At 31.4% G+C, this 18,080-nt stretch overlaps 1 protein-coding gene across 1 annotated transcript in view; it reads left to right on the top strand.

The window, feature by feature from the left end:
* Positions 1–18,080, top strand: part of LOC111634459 (importin subunit alpha-3-like) — a 56,157-nt gene that overhangs the window by 4,323 nt on the left and 33,754 nt on the right. The window lies entirely within an intron of this gene.

The following is an 18,080-nucleotide window of genomic DNA, read 5'->3' as shown; positions in this document are numbered from 1 at the left end:
ATTCTTTTTTTTCTAATAATTATTTTCTATCCTTGCTTTAGTTTTTGTATTTGTTTATCAGTATAATGTAATATGCTATTCAGTTTTTCAGATCTGGATTTCAATGCTTTTTTCCAAAGTGTTAATTTAATATCATTTAAAACTTTAAATTCAGCTTATGTGTTTTTTTTTCTTTTTTGCCTCTTAAGCCGATTATTAGAATTTAATTCTTTCCTAAAAAAATTTCTTACTCTCTTTCCGTCATGGTATTATCTCTACATTAGTAAAAAATATTTTTCAAGATCTTTTCTGTGTTCTATAGCGGTTTGTTTACTTTTTATCCAAAAATGTTGTAAATAGAGATCTAACTAAACTAGAAACTTGATTAGTGTAATATTTACAAATTTACACTAAATGATTTTTAGAATAAATATTCCCAAGTTATTCTCTGTTAAATATTTGTATATATTCTGCCTCTTTGTATAAGTAGCATTTTTTTTTTAAATTTTAACCTGTATATCTTAAGCTGGCTCCACAGATTAAGTATTTGCTAATTTCCAAATAATATGGTTTAGCACAGTTTACTGACAAGAAGTTGGAGATGGCAAATACTGAATATTTAGTCAGGAGTAAATCATACACTACTTAGTATTGGCCAAATGTTTGCTCTGCATTTAGCAAATACCAAATGTGTGGAGTTGTCTTCATTGCCATATATAATTATCTGCATATTTGATCTAAAGTACCAGGTATTTCTGAATTGGTAGCTATGAATCTTCTGATGGGTCACTCAATTCATAAATTAAAAAATTACTAAAGACAATTTTGAGTCAGTGGACAAATTTATTTTTATTACAGCAAATATAGTAGTACAGTAGAACCTCGAAAACTCGGCCTAATGTGGACCGAAGGGTGGCCGAGTTTGTGAAAATGCCGGGTTATCGGGAATGGGGTTAAAAAAATAAGTACGAGTGTTTCCTCAGAAAATACTGTACTGTGCTTGTATGTATTGTTTACTTGAGAATATAACAGAGAATAAACTGCCCAAATATCCATAAACAAAGGAAAAGTACGTTCTTTATGAAGGCATAGAGCCTTTACTACATGAAAATGAAAATTAATGAATACACTGTGTACAGTAATTTATCTGATAAGACAGACCTCAGAAAAATACTTTATGAGAGATTTATACTTTTATAAAGCTGTCTATAATGAAAATTAATTAACTAAGGATGTTTTTGCTTTGCCAGGGTGTGGCCGAGTTATCCGGAGTGCCGGGTTATCGAGAGCCGAGTTTTCGAGGTTCTACTGTAATATGTTAGTAAAGTGAAATGCTGAATTTTGGCTATGTTTTGAAAAAATTATTAATTTCTATATGATTTTTCATTTATCCTGTTTGTAATTTATTCTTATTTTTCATCAATACAGTAAGAGGTGGCAAATAAAATCTGATTTTTGAAATGGTCAATAAGCAAAAATGGTTGGAAACTTTTTATACTACTAAAAGTTTATTTGTTTTTATTTGTTTTATTGCTTTTTATTAATTTTTTAATAAGAATTTCATAAAAGGTAAAATTCTGTCTTAATATTAATCTATAAAATAAGATTAATTTGTAATTTAATATGTCAAGCTTGAGGTATTTGACATATTGTTTCAAACGAGAGTGATACTACACTGGAGTAAAGTAAACAACAAATGTACTGGGGAGCCTGTTACCGGTGTGCTTCTCGGAAAAAATAGAGCATTATGAAGGTTTTCAAACTAAATATTGTTTCATTAATTTTCCACCTTTTGGTGGCATACCACAAGGTTACATATTAATCAGTCTTTTTTTTTTCAGCTTATATACACATTATTGTCATTCAGATTTAATTTTTCATTATTTCTTATGCCAATTATATTAAAACTAGAAAGTCCCCATCAAGCATGATGGAATACTTTTGATGAGAAGAGTAGAGATTTCAAGAAATTCAAGTGTTAATATTTATACAAATTAAATAGTTTATACTATCTGTTGTAACATAAAAAGCAACAAAACAAAATTTCACTGAAATTGGACAAAAAGCTAGGATTTATAGAGAATTCACTTACAAACAGATTTAGGCCTTAAAAATAACATTAAAATCTTTCTGCAGCCCTTGATAAAGTCATTTCTTAATTCCCCATTAATAAAACAAAGATAGATTGTATGTTCTGTACATTAGTTAGATGAATGATAATATTTTCTAAGTAACAGCCTCATTAGATTGTTGCTTTTGATTGGCTAATAGAATGTCACATGTTCACTATGGAAAGATTTTTTAAAAATTTGTTATAGAAGTAACCCTTAAAACTTGTAATAGTTATATTTAGCCTTGTATACGGTGTTTATTTATTTACGCCATTTTATTTTTTACTGTTATTTATTTATTGTACAGTAGACCCCCAATAACATGGTAGATACGTTCCGTGTTTTATGAAATTCATGTTGTACGAGTCCTTAAATACATGAGCCAGTCACAGCCCAGCATGTATGCAGTTTAGGGACTACAGCTGTTTGAAAGGTTTTCTTCCATAAAATTAATCAATTCTAGACTAATTTGACTCAACCTTTCCAAAACACGTATAAGTTTTTGGAAATAATCCATATAAACTATGCTATAAACAAAAAATTGTAGGATTACTTACTGAGTGTGCACCGTTCAACAACATCATTGCTTAAGCTTGATTTCGCCTTGGAGCAGCGCATCAAACAGCGAGTGCGTGTTTCCTGATAAATTATTTTTCTGCAAAAAATTTGCTGAACTTTGGAGACATCATTAATATAAATATAATTTTTATGGCCGTTAAATAATAAATGGTTTTTAGTAGGTCCGCTGCTTATTTAAACTCAACAGTTTGTGCAATATCCGCTATTGGTCTAGATTTGACCAATCCTGTCGCGACACAAGTCGGCGATGATGTTTTACCGTATCATACGAGTCTCTTTTAGCATGTTTATACAAATATGATCGCAATTTTTTCACCATTATGTACAAATCCATATTATATGAACCCATTTTATAAAGGTCTACTTTATTTATTTATTTTTTCATATACACAATTATTCTAAATCTTTAAATTTAAAAATGAAACTTATTCGAAAAATGTTATGTTCTATTTTGAAACAATAATCATAAGCCTGAGGATGGCCTATAATAAATAGGTTAAAAATGTTTGAAATAAAATAATTTTATGCTTGGCAAAAATTCAGGTGTGTTATAATTAATGTATTATATACTTTGACCATCTTATTTTTTATAAATATTTTAACAAAAATGTTTGACCTTTATGGTTTCATCTGTGAATACTTGCTTGTCATATGCATTGCTCATCATCCATTTCTGCCCTTTTAGACTTTATCTCATCATTCATACTTATATCAAATCTTACATAATACAGTATATACCAGGGGTGGCCAACCTGTGGCTCGCGAGCCGCATGCGGCTCTTTGAATGATTATTTGTGGCTCTCGATAAATGTACCTGAGTTCCCTTTTCATTTTTGTGTTATTATATTTTAAAAAATTATTATTGTTCCGTATGTGTTTCAAAATGTCTTTTAAATTACTAACAACAAATATGAAAGATTAAGTGCAACGTTGTAACAAATTTCATTTCCGTCCAAGTTAAGAATGATATGACTCATCGAAAACTGCATGAACGAACATAAATAGTGGCGTAATCGTCCATTATCGACCGACTCCAGACCGATTTTGAATTTGTAAACTGTCATTGCAATGGACAGCTGACATTGTGCTCTGGAAGAAACAATTTGTATCACTCTTGCTACGGATATAATTCTGGAATTTTTTGCATATCTTTTTAATATGTATTTAATTGCGGCTCGCGAAAAATTTCAAATTTTGAAAAATGGCTCGGACTATCAAGAAGCTTGGCTACCCCTGGTATATACAATGTTGAACATTTTTTAACACCACGATTTTGTGTTTGTCATTGTAAACAAATTTTGCATTATTTATGAATTTTCATTATGTTTTGGGTTTTATATTGTTATTGGAGGAGGAAATATGTTGTCTGTAAGAAAATTCCTAGTGTATTTATTAATATAAATTATAAAAAAAAATAAATATTTTTCCTTACATAGGAACTGTTATGAAAGATGCAAAACACTATAGTACTTACAAAGTTTAAAGTGCATTTAGTTAATAGATTAGTAGTATATCTACTAATCTGTTAATTATGAGGCTTTACTAGGTTTTAACTAACTATAATAATTTGTTTCATATTCTGAAGAATGTGTTTATATTACATTATTGAAAAAAAATAGAATGCTGTTGAACATTTCATATTCAAATGCTAAGAGTATGAGTAGTAGTCTGAAAATAAATATTTTATTAATGGCTTGGTAAAGCATTGTTACTTGTTGAACGTAATTTTCTGACATCTGATGGTCCAACATACCTTTTATTCTAGACCAAAGTACAAAACGGCACTTAAAAATTCCTGCAACTTTTCAGAATATTTTACCAAATGTTTATATATTGAATTGCATGTTTACATGGATTCTTATATTGCAGCTGTTTGGGGTTCTGTTTTAGTTCATTTTACTCAGAAGCCACAGCTAGCGTTAAATATAAAGATGTGATATCAAGCATACATATCTGTTCACATTCAATGTTTGTTAATTTAAGTTTCTAGCAGAATGTTCATAGTACTTTAGAAATACAGGAAACACAGTTATAAGCCTGGAGTGGCCATGTTACTGGTTTGGTGACTTACTACATGATTTCAATTGATCTGGTGAAACTGTTAATCTAACAAGGCTTTTGAACCATCAACATTAAAAACTCACTGGTTAACCTATGTTCACATTTGCAAAGTGAATTGAAGCATAGAAAATACACTTTGATTTCTTATGAAGTAAGTAAGAAATCTAACTGGAAAATAAAAGAAACAGTGCACCTCATAGGTTTGCTATAACATTGGATAATAAATAAAACATGTAACACCACAGAACACCACAGAAAATGTAAAGAAGGGGAAATCTAAATATAAATATATAAGAAAATTGACATGTTAAAGCTTTGTATAGACTGATTCAAACTTTTCCAAGGTCAAGTGATGGTTTATTACGAGCTTTATATGTTGTTATACACAGACTCCCATAAGTAAAGGATTCTTTGGTCTAAACATGGTTTTATTCATTTAAGGTCAGCCCATAATGGTATGTAATTATTTTGTAAGACACTTTTGGCAAGATCAGTAATAGTACTGCAATTATTGATATCTCTTTGATGTTTCTGAAGATGGTTTACTAACTTTCTGGGTGTGGTCTCTATGTAAAAGTGTTTTGTTCCTTTGTAAAGAAAAAATTCTAAAAGAATCTAAAAGTGATGTTGAAAGAGGATGAAGGAGAAGGCAAGAATTCGTATTTGTATTGTCTGTAATACTTTGTATTTTTACAATGTATTTTTTATAAGGTTTTGCTCCTGTTTGAGCTTGTTGTAAAGGAATCAAGTATACTCCTGATTTTTCTAATAATGACCAGCAATCTCTATCATTACATAACATTCTGCACAGGGATGGATGCAGTTTAATGGGTAACATTATGCCATGTTTTTTGAAGGCACGCACTATACATAATGTAATAGCACCCAAATATGGAATAGCTGGTTGTGCAAATTCTACAATTTTATTTTTTACATTGGAGTATAAAGCCATAGGTGGAAATAGAGATCTGCAAACAAAATGGTTAACATATACAAAGCTGCTTCACAGGCCAAGTTTGAATACGGCTATAGCCACCAGACCCACTTCGTCACCAGAGATGTAAACTCTGGTGACGAAGGGTATAAATATGCCCTGCAGATAAGTGTGGAAATGGTGGCATTTATGTATTTTGCTGGTTGAAATGAGGTAGATGGTATGATATACAGGAGTAGGCCAATCTTAAAATAAACTGTCAAGAAGAGCTGTGCCGATGTTCTATGTAGCATAAGATGTAAAAAGGCATATTTCGGTTTTTTCCTCTATAGAAAATGATGTGGAGGAGTACGGTTCTAAAGAACAATATACAAAAGTTGATAATTCTTCAGTGGAACCTTCCCAAGCAAGAAAACATTGTTCACATATCTGATATAGAGAAGGGAGTAACGTATTGTAAGAGGGGAATAGAACACTTTTTTCTCTAAGTTAAGCATAATCAGTTTGCCAAAATTACTGAAATTGCCCATAGAGACACTCTGCTTTTTGTAAGAAATATTGGTTATTAAATTGAAAATAATTGTGTTCTGTAACTAAAACGAGGGCTTCCTGTATTTCAAGTATTTGTGGAATTGTACAGGGATGTTTTTAGTAATAATGTGTTAGCTAGCATTACAGCATCAAATTTTGGAACATCAAAGAATGATAGAGGGACATTACATCTATATAACATCTACTGCACACTGGATTGTATAAAATAAATAAGACGTACTTGAACCTATAACCGATGTGAATCGAATAATCTTTCCACGACGAACGTTTTCATAACCCCTTCTGGGCTCTTCTTCAGGTGAAACTGCTGGATCAAACACCAAAAACAAAATTTGAAAAATACGAATTCTGTCGAGTTTGAATCGTTCGGATCGCTGGTTTCTTCACGTGATATGTTTGAATTTGAACGAAGTTAACGATGAACGTCGAAATTCAAGAGAAAGATGATATTATGATACTTAAAAACGTGTGATTGAGATACACACTTATTCAATACTGTTCTTACATATTCCCCTGTACCTTCTGTTTTTATTTTTTATCTTATTTTAATATTAATAAACAGTATTTCGCTGTTACTCTTTATGTAGTAGGTTTTGCCATGCCATGGAAAGGCCGATTTCGTCTCTTGAATTAATACAAGTGGATGTATCGTATGCTCTAAAAATTTCCCATCTCCTCCAACCGTTTTAGATGGTGCATGTGCGGTGTGGTGACAATTATCTGCGCTCTATTGAAGTCCGCCACTATTTCGGGATCATTGGCGTATGTGGAGAGTGAAGAAGAGCCCAGAAGGGGTTATGAAAATGTTCGTCGTGGAAAGATTATTTGATTCACATCGGTTATAGGTTCAAGTACGTCTTATTTATGACATTACATCTATTTTATAAAACTGAAAAGTATCCATTGATAATGCCCCAGTCGGTCAACAATAATTTTCTTGGCTTTAATGATTTTTTAAAAATTTGTTGAAAGTGCTTGCTTGTTATTGTTAATTTTAGATTAAAAACTTATTTAATGCTGACAGACAGAAAAATTTAATTATTATTCTGATATTTAAACTATCAAAACAAAATTAGGTTAAAAAATTTACACACCTGAACCATTTACGGTGCAATCATGCAAAAGATCGGTAAACAAACATTTTCGAACCCCTTCTGGGCTCTGCTTCAGGTTCCAATCAGTTTCTATAAAGATGTTCGATATCTGTTAGATGTAGAAATCCGTTCGATCATGTTGTTTAAAGCTTGAATTTGAGTTGTAGGTTCGAATGGATTCACACAATCCAAATTTAGGTTATTTTTAAATTTTATATCCAATTTGCTTAAGTGTTTTGTGATAACTTTGTTAATTATTTCTTACAAGTTTTGAACTAGTGCTAGTTAATAATGGTTTAGATTGCTTAATTTCTCTCTTTTTGTTTTGTTGTTTTTGCAATTTTTAAAAATTCAAAGTTGTTTGAATATTTGAAATGTATTTTAGAATTTTACTGTTTGTTTTTCAAAGAACTGTATACCTTGTTATCAATTATGAAGATAACTTTTAATTATAACCTGAATTATACACAAATGATTTACTCTATTTCAAAAGTGTTAAGTGATAAAAATTATTTTTCTGCTATATTAAGCAGCATATGCTGGAAATTACATCGTCATCTTTGTCTGGCATTATGGGCCTTGGAGGCCCTTGGCCACAGTCACAGTCCTTCTCCATTTTGTTCTGTCTATAACCTGCCTCTGCCAATCTTTGATTTTAATGTCTTGAAGATTTTCAATGACTCCATCTATCCACCTTTTTCTGGGATGGCCTCTTTCCTTTCCCCTCATAGTGGAGAACTTGCAAAGCTGTTGCCATTATAGGAAGCCTTGCGACATGGCCTAGCCACTGTAATCTTCTGACTTTAACCTATTCGATGTTGAAATTTTTATCTGTTGCCTATGACATCATGTTGAATTTTTGTCGATGTTAAGCCTAAAAAATTTTTTTTTTTTAAATAATAATTGTGTTTACTATGTTGTTAAAAATTATTTTTTTATGTTGCACAAACAAAATAAATATACTGAAAAATATAGAAACAAGAAAAATTATATTTTAAAAGTTCGCTTTAATATAAAAATTGTGACGCATAGCGACATCTAGTATCAAAAACATTTCGATGTAAACACAAAAATATTCGGGATTGCCCATGCAGGTCAATGACATCAACAGAAATATTTTCGGGAACAACACAGGACAAGTTAATCACCTGTGTGATCATTGGCTTGTCAGTACGTTGTCTGCAGTTCCTGGTTTGTTCTTCTCCTCCATATTGGTTCTCCATTGACTATGATACTATTATCATCATAGTCTTCCACAGGTCTGAAGATTTTCCTTAGTATTTTGTTTTCAAATCTCTGTAGTTGTAGTTTCTCCTGCTTTGTCATTGCCCATGTTTCGCATCTATACAGGTCAAATATCAATCACTGGTCTAATCAGTGACTCATATACAGTTAGCTTCATTCTTTTACCAAGGAGTCTGTTTTTTAGTATGTTTGTGAGCCTGAAATAGATTGTTTCCCTGTAGCAAGGGAGTCCCTATCTCCTTGATGTCATTGTTTCTGTTTATGTCAGTCCCTAAGTACTTGAAGGATTCCGTAGTGCTGAATATCATATTGTCTATGGTTAGATATTCTTTATGGGATTCTCCCTTTGTAGAAATAAATATGTATTAATCCTTTTTTAAAATAACTATGTAGAAATTACATCAACAGTATTAAATTTATCATCATATTACAAAGATGCATTCCAGTTTTTAAAATGGTATTTTCAAGAAAATAATCAAATGATTAGAAGAAAATATAGTTTAAAAATAGGTTCAATTTTTATCAAGGTTGGCTTTGAGAGACATTATATTTCTTTGAATGATATACTAAGATTATTCTTATCTACTAAGGAATAATCTTAGTAGATAAGCTCATCTGTTCCTCCTCCTCCTCATTGTCATTTAGCTATGTTAGTTCAGAATTAGAATACATCCAAGTCTTGATATACACAGTAGATTGGGTATGTGTAAACTGAGATTAACATTTATATGGGAAATGAAAGACAAGTTTCAAGGTTCATTTTTTATTAACAGTTACAAAATGAACTGAAATAAAATTTCATTTGTATCTTCATTGCTCGTTGATAAATAATTTTTCATATTTTTTAATTGAAAATTTTATGATTTCTAGTACTAACTTTGTTTATCCCAGTTTTTATGTAATTAATTTACCAAAGACATTGATGGTCTTCTGAATAAAATCTATAATTGAAGCTTATTTTCTTTTTCTATTTAATTTTTATTAATTCCTAATCTGAAGATATGTTTAATGAAACCATGTAAGTGGAGATGTAATACGAAAGGACAAATCCATCTCTGAACGTCTAAGTTGAAAACTGTGTCATTGTGATTGTAAGGCCTAAACATCAATTTTTTAAATGAACATACTTAATTTTAAAAGAAAACACTGAAGAATAATTTAAAATATCACATTAAGTGAAACTTTTGTATAAAACAAAATGTAGTTGCCTTTTTCTGACCGTGTTAAACTGAAAACTGTGTAATTCAAGTACTGCATAAAAATAAAATAAGGGTTGAATACATTTTTGTTTGCTTATATATATTTATTTTTATTTCACGCTCAACTGTTTTTCAAAATTGATGATTTTGAGACATTTGAAGAGTGGCAAATATTCTGAATTTAAGATATATACCCCAAATTACTTTTTCTCATATAGTTCTTTGCTTAATTTTCAATTTCAAGTATGTAGCATTTCTATATTTATTACAATATTCATTAAATACACCAAGGAATTTTATTTTAATAATGGATATTTTATTATGTTTTCTTTTGTAATTGATATTGCTATCATATTATAAAACTATTTTTCTTACTGGGCTTCAATACAGCAAATTAATTATTAAAATACTAAGCAATTTGAACAAATGACTGTATCATTTTATTATTAATATATATATGGTTTGGTTTAAGTGTAAGCTTTAAATTTAATTATGTACTATTGTAAATTTACATATAATAAAATATGTATATTTCTTACTTTTACATATTAGTCATTCTTTAGTTCATAGGTACTTGCATTACAAACCTCTACTTTTATAATTGGTACAAGTTATTGTATTTGTCATTTAAATATGACCCTAAATTTTGTGGCTAATTTTGTTTTTACATTGTGTCTGTGTTGTTTAACTCTTGCAGAAAGGATCTTTGTGTATCTAGTGTACACCAAGAAACAGTGGTAATGGTGTTAATTGTATACACATCAGCTGAAACCTGATACTAAGCAAATATACACATACCACTGCCGTAAATGATCGCCATTTCATATTAAAATTAATAATTATAATATTATAATTATTAATTTTAATACGAGATGGTACCTAACACTAAACTCTAGTGCCAAATTCATTTCTAATTTATCATCATTATATCCAAATTTCAGCCCGATCATTTATGGCAGTGTGGGGTGTATATTTGAGTTATTTGTAATTACAAACATTTATCAAATAAATATTCTTCTATCCTTTGAATATTTATTATTAGCTATTAATAAAATATATTTAAGATGACAAATTGCTAGAATTTTTCAAATTTGATTTGCTTGTTATATTCAAATTCCATATTTTCTATTTGTATCAATTCAAATTTATTTTTTGTTAAGATTGCTTTTTGTATAGTTCCAAAGCATTTCTTTTGAATAAATATTTGCTAGAAGTTTAAAAGGCACGAATATATTTATTAATATATATCAGTTTAATGCAATATATGAATACATTTATTAGATAAAAACCTATTATCCATCATCACTTTGCTTTCCACAAAGGTGACAGTTGATGAGGATTGAGAGCTTTGATACATCTAGATAAATCCACCTGTGAAAACTTAAAATTCTGATTTAGATTTAAATTCTTTACAGCATTAGTCTGAAGCTTTGATATCTTGATCACTTTACTATCATTTTTATATTGTACATTACTTAAGTATTTTAATATGATGAATAGAATTTGGCAAGTTTTTTCTCATTTATTCACAAGCAGATTATTATATTTCGGAGCTTAAAAATATTTATAAGGAAGTATAGATATTTAGTAAATGTTTTTTCAATTTGTATTTGTTAAAGTAACTGACTTTGAATTAAATAAGCAAAATTGAAAAATTCTAAAGAGTTGAATTTTGATATACCATATTTTAAAACATATATATCTCCTATATCTCCAACTGCACTTACTGCAATACATGAAAACTGCTCCAAAAACCTTTAAAATGCAGCTTATTTTGCTACAATGCTGAACGTTTTCAGACAGCTTCACTGACCTTCTTTAGGCTCGAACAAAAAAGTTTAATTCAAACTGAAAATTCTTTTGCCAAACAGAAATTCTAGAATGCTTTTTTAAAAACAAACAAAGTAGCATAGATTCAAATGTGCCAGTTTGCTCTTTTAAACTTGCAAAGCCACCACTTTCCATGCCTATGCTAATTTATAGGATTCCCGAATTGCCCTTTTTCGCTGTACTTATTAATATGCCATGCTTCTGTATACTTTAGATGCTGTCTGCTTGCAACTTTTTGTATAAGTTCTGCGTTATTTCAATTAACTGAAACCTCTGTTTGTTCTACGATCATGTAATTTGCTAACGCTGTGACTGGTTGCTCACATCTAATATTCCTTTTGTGCTCTCTCAACCTTTCAGTAAGTGACTGTTTTGTGGCCCCTATGTAATACAGTTCCTTTTGGCTCCTTTTATCATGTAATGGTATTCTGTAAACCTCTGGAACCAGTTTTTTGTCTAAGGGTGCTTTGTCATTTTTTAACATCTGAAATATTGTAGGGTTCCTCTTAAAGGATATTTTCTTATTACTCGCTATTCCTATTTTCTTGTATATGATGGTTAACGATGCTCTGTTGTCCATTATAGTGAACTCCTCCTCTTTCCTCTTCTCTTTGCATTCAATGTCTCTTTTTTGTGCTTTCTATACTAAATCTTTTATTTTACTTTGCTTTATTCCTATTTCTCTTGCTAGCTTTGCAATGTATTCAACTTCTTTTCTTGTGTCTTGAATCTTGCTACAGTGCGTGTATGCCTTTTAAATAGCATTCTAAATGCTGCTAGTTTGTAATTTGCTGGATCATGTGAGCCCCATGGTATCAGCTCCGGAACGTACGTCAGCTTTCAATATGACTTTGTAACGATTTGTCCTTCATCTTATATTACTACAATATCCAAGAAATGTATTTTTTTTTTTGTCCTTGCTGTTCCAGCTCTAGTTCCAGACTATATTTATTGCTGTTTATATCCCTTATAAATTTTATTATGTCTGGCTTATCCTTCCAGTTAATAAACACGTTGTAGACATATCTTGTATACATTAGCATACTCTCTTCATATTTCTGCAATATGCTATTTTCTAGAGACCTTAATACCATCTCGCATAATAACCCTGAAACCAGGCTCCCCATTGGTACACCCTTACGCTGCGAGTATGTAGTACCTTCAAATGTGACAAACGGCTAAAATTATGACAAAATTATGGCTAAATGTGCCAATTCTAGTGTTTGCCTTCTAAACTTTGCTGTGTTTTTTGTTTGAGCCTGAAGAAGGTCAGTGAAGCTGACTGAAAATGTTCGGTATTGTAAAAAAATAAGCTACATGTTAAAGGTTTTTTGGAGCAGTTTTGATGTATTAAAACATATAAGATGCAACTTTTGTTAAAAATATAGGTTCAAAAATATGTTGTGAAAAATAGGATATTTATTAGTGTTGTAACGAATAGTATATTCGGCCTCAGGCCGAATACCGAATAGTAACCGAATATTCGTTACATCACTAATATTTATGCATGTATAAGCTACATTTCATTTCTGAAACAATATAAAAAATAAAAATCTCAAAATTCTGCCAAGGGATGAGACTAGCGGTGCAGGTATACAGAAATATGGCAACATCTCAAATACTTAAAATAATTAAATACCTTAGTATTTCCAGCAACAAAGTATTTATTAAATAGTTCGTTGTTGAAAATACTAAGGCATTTGATTATTTTAAGTATTTATATTCCAGTAAGTTATTTTATTTTATAACATCTCAAATTCCAAACAAAGGGATGAAGTGATAGTTAATGCTTATTGTTGAGTGTCTGCTCAGTGCATGTTATACATTTTCTCAGTGAGAGTGGTTTGCACAAAGAAGTTTAAATTGCAAGTTGCACACAAGAAAATGGAAATTAAGAATCAAGAAGAAAGTTTTATGTAGATGAAAAAAACATGTAGTGATGGATTCAAACAAAGGACTTGAGAAAACATCATAAAATTGACAATTATTTTGTGGAAAGAAAACAAAATATCCTTACTTAGAAGCAAATCTATTGAGATATATCCATGGAATTTGGGTAAGTGGATTTTCTGTCTGTTGAAATGATTCAGTTTGAAGCCTGAGAGATTACTCAAAATCTGAAAATTCCTAAAAGTGAATTTAAGCTAAGTTATGGCTGGGCAAAATGTTTCATGGCATGACATGAGCTTGTGATTTGGTATTGAACTTCAATGGTGCAGCTGCTTCCTGATACTCATGAAGAGAAACTGCTTGCATTTCATAAACTTGGCATCAGCTTAAGACACAATTGCTATGATTTCAGGTGCAATAGGCAATGATGACAAAACTTCTGTCTTCTGTGATATGCCAAGTGGCTCTAGTCAATCAGGCAGGTGAAACAGTTCTGGTGCAAACAGCAGGAGCAGAAAAGCAGCATTGTATCGTAATTCTGTGTATTACCAATGTTGAAAACAATCTGCCACCTTATGTCAATTTTAAGCATAAAACTGCCAAAAGAAACACTACTGTTTGCTATATTGGCACAAGTTCAAGATTGAGGTTGGATGACAGAACTGTACATGGATTGGTTTCAGCATCCAGGTGCATTGTTATGTCGGCAGTCCATGTTGGTTGTTGATTGCTTCTGAGGTCATCTCATCTGACTGAAAGCTTGAAAAACATATGGGAGGAGAAAAGTGATATAGTCATGATACCAGGAGGGATGACTGGAATGCTGCAACTACTTGATGTGTCCATCAAATGTCCTTTTAAGAACTTTTACATTTCTACTTTGATTAGAGGTGAAATGCTATGGAGATGACACTGACCAGGTGGCTAAGAAAAGTGTTGCTGTCTCAAATGTGTGAATAGATTGTGGCTTTGTGGAAACTGATACCAGAAGAAATGGTGTCCAAATGTTTCAAAGTTGCATCTATTTCCAAAGTTATGGCCAGGTGAGATGATGATGCAATTTATCTTGTATCATCAGAATGAAAATTCAAGTTATGCTAGTAGTGACAGCAAAATTTCAGGTGAAAAACAAGAAGCAATAACTGTCATTTTCAAATAAAGACATTGATTATAGTTTTTATAGTCCTAAAAATAAAGAATAATTTTAAAGCAATTTATTATCTTCGGTATAGGCTGCACTTTAATTTTGGTAAAAATGTTCAGGATAAAAAGTGCGGCTTATAAACTTGTAAATACGGTAAATATTTTTGAATACAATGTTTTTTTTCGTATTAATTTCTTTAGTAAATTTTATAAAAAGTTATTAAAATAGTTTATACAAATCTTAAAAAGGACATGATAACACANCCTATATATATCTCTCATCAGTTCTTTTTTATTCCATATCAATCTGATTAGAAACATTACAAGTTTAAGATTATGATTATAAATATACATAAAATTACAATAAACACAACACTACCTAAATGATAGGAATTGTGTATGCTACAGGTGACAACAGGTGATAACTAAGTAAAATAATTTCTTATTTTACTTAGTTATCTTAAAGTATTTGAGAATCCAGTTGTCACCTGTAGCGAGCAAATTCCTACCATTCAGGTAGTATTGTGTTCATTGTAATTTTATGTATATTTGTAATGATAATTTTAAACTTGTAATTTTTTTAAGAGAGACAAAAGAATTCAGCTTCTGTGAAAATATTCAATTATATAATTGTTATCAGCTGTTTATATATAGTAGTAGGTAGACGATAATCTTAGTGCCAAATCTTTCACTTTGTCTGGCTGTATAGTTCATCCTGGTTAGGTATACCTGTCACTGGCATCTTGCCAATTCTTGGAGGGGTGATTGGTAGAAAGTAAGCTGTGCTGAAGTGCTCGGTTATTGTTAGTAGTGAATTTAGTATGAGGTTTGTCTTTTCATATTGTTTTGCATGCTTCCTTATTTTACCATGGACATTACATCATGTAACAGTTCCTTTTGTAGCAAAACAAAAAAGATTTGTTTACAACGCCCCTCCTCGGCTCTTCTTCAGGCTTTATCGAATAGGCTGTTACTGTTCAAATAAACTTTCGATATGAATTTCTTTCGAACAGTATCATGTGAAATCGTTCCGTAGTTGTATTGCGCATGCTCCATAATCATCTCTTTAAACACTGTTATCCAGCAAAATCTGCCATGCTACAGATAGGGCTATTTCCTCCTTATAATTAATACACATACCATTTCTTCTTGCCTTAAATATCTCCATGGCTTCTAGCCATTTTAGTTGTTATGGGTTGGAGTTGGTTATAATGATTTTTGCCGCGTGCAGGTCTGCCGTTATTTCCTGTTCCGAAGTGTATGTTGCTAGGGTCATTGTGTTTCTACCATGCTGTATGTCTGACTCATGTTCTTTTAACCTCACTTTTAACGAAAGTTTCGTGGAACCAATATACGTCAGTTGTCTATCACACCTGTTGTCTTCTAGTGGTACTGTGTATACTCCTGGAAGCCTTTTAGGGTTTGGTAGGTCTTTGCCATTAGTTAGTATCCTGAAGACAGTTTGACACATTTTGTATGCAATATTTATGCCCCGTCATTTGGCTACCATGTTGTAGATTGATTTCAGTATCGAATTATATGTGATAGGTATCCTCTCTTTTTCTTCCTCACATATACTCAATGGTGGCCCTGTCTGATCAATGGCTTTTTGGGAAACCTCATGCCTTTTAGGCAAATTTTTGACTAGAGTTTTAGGCAAATTTTTGACTATGTTGTATCCATGGGCTACAGCAATAGTTCGGTTGTTAGAGCTTGTTGCGTCGAGGAGTGCGCATGTGCTCTTCTCACTAATGCTTGGAAAGCGGCTATTTTGTGTGGGATAGGATCGCACAAATTTCTTGGAATATATGTTGGGAAGGTACTAGGTTTCTGGTACACAGATGTATGTATGTTAGCTCCTTTGAAGTTGATATCAATGTCCAAGAAATGCACCCTTGAAGAGTCATGTTGCTCAACTGCTAATGATAGCCCATATGGATTCATATGGGTTCATCCTATCTTTTTTTTTAACAACTCCTTTATCGTTTCTAAGTATTTTGTACAAATTCGGAGCTCTTTTTAAGATCACCTTTGTATCTTTTAGGAGGGATTATGAAAGAAATTGCAAATATAAAAGATACAAAGGTGATCTTAAAAAGAGCTCTGAATTTGTACAAAATACTTAGAAACGATAAAGGAGTTGTTAAAAAAGAAGATAAGGCGGGTGTGTATAAGATTCCCTACAAGAACCAGCTAATAGGAATAAAAAAAGAATATGTAGGGGTTACTACTAGAAATCTAGGTGTAAGGATCAAAGAACACAGATATGATATTAGAAAAGGATCTAATACAACAAGTATTGGCCCAGATGGTGCAAGTAGAAGGTTCCTTGGTTCGATGGGATGAAACGGAAATCCTGAAACAGATACACTCTCCAACTTTGGCAAGAACAGCTGAAAAGATAGAAATTTACAGAAGCAAGCTTAATTAAAGAAAAATGCATTAATGCCAGGGACGCAGAGGGTCTTCCTTCGGCTTGGAAGTATGCCGTTAAAAACTTACAAGAGGTGCATGAACTCTAGTATGATATAAAGGAAACTCTATTTAGTTAGGATAGACAGTATTAATATTTAGTACTAGTAATATGTTATTTATTTTTACATATTTTTATCATTTACAATGTATTATTTATTCTTATTAGTGGATATGTTATTGGTTATTAGTATTATTGAATTTTGAACTTGTTGTTCCATTTATGAATTATTCCATTTAGCCTGATGATGATCTATTGAATGGATCAAAAATGATTGTTTTAATAAAAATCTCTCAGTGAGTAATAAGGTGTTGGTTACGTACGTATTTATTTTCTGCTGGGCACAATTGTGGTTTAAGTATTGTTTTCAAAAGTTTAACCTTGCTCTACAATAGTATATATGAGCCATTGATTTTGAAAGTGGGGCAAGTCCATTTTATGTTATTGCTAGATGTTTAATGGTTGCATTTGAATGAGTTTAAAAATATTCGTAAACAGTAATAGACTTATTTTATATTTTTTTTGTTTTATTTCATGTAAATTTAATAGGCAATAATGGTTATCCATGTTAGGTGAAAAAAATCATGATTTTGGTATGTGCCAATGACCAACGCTTTTGAAAATGAAGTAAGTGCCTCACAAACATCGCTAAACCCGATATATAACATAACTACACACCAACGATATGCCGAAAATCTATCGGGTTAGTAATAGGCTAATTACTAAATGAATCACGTAATCAATTTGGCACTAGAGGTAGGCATTAGGCGCCATCTCTTATTAATATTAATAATTATAAATAAATTAATTAATTTAAATAATTTAGAACCGCTGGGAGAAAATATCCGTCGATGGTTAAGTAGTTAGATTATATACGCTGGAAGAGGAGATCGGATCGGAGGTCCGGGTAGCGTAACTGGCAACGCATCTGCACGGTAAGCAGGAGTTGTGGGTTCGAGTCCCGCTCCGGGCCGATTTTTTCTCCCAGCG

The sequence above is a fragment of the Centruroides sculpturatus genome, unplaced genomic scaffold (genome assembly GCF_000671375.1).
Source record: "Centruroides sculpturatus isolate CEXI.00-Female unplaced genomic scaffold, Cexi_2.0 scaffold781, whole genome shotgun sequence".
NCBI lineage: Eukaryota > Metazoa > Arthropoda > Arachnida > Scorpiones > Buthidae > Centruroides > Centruroides sculpturatus.
This window is presented reverse-complemented; position numbering and strand designations above follow the sequence as displayed.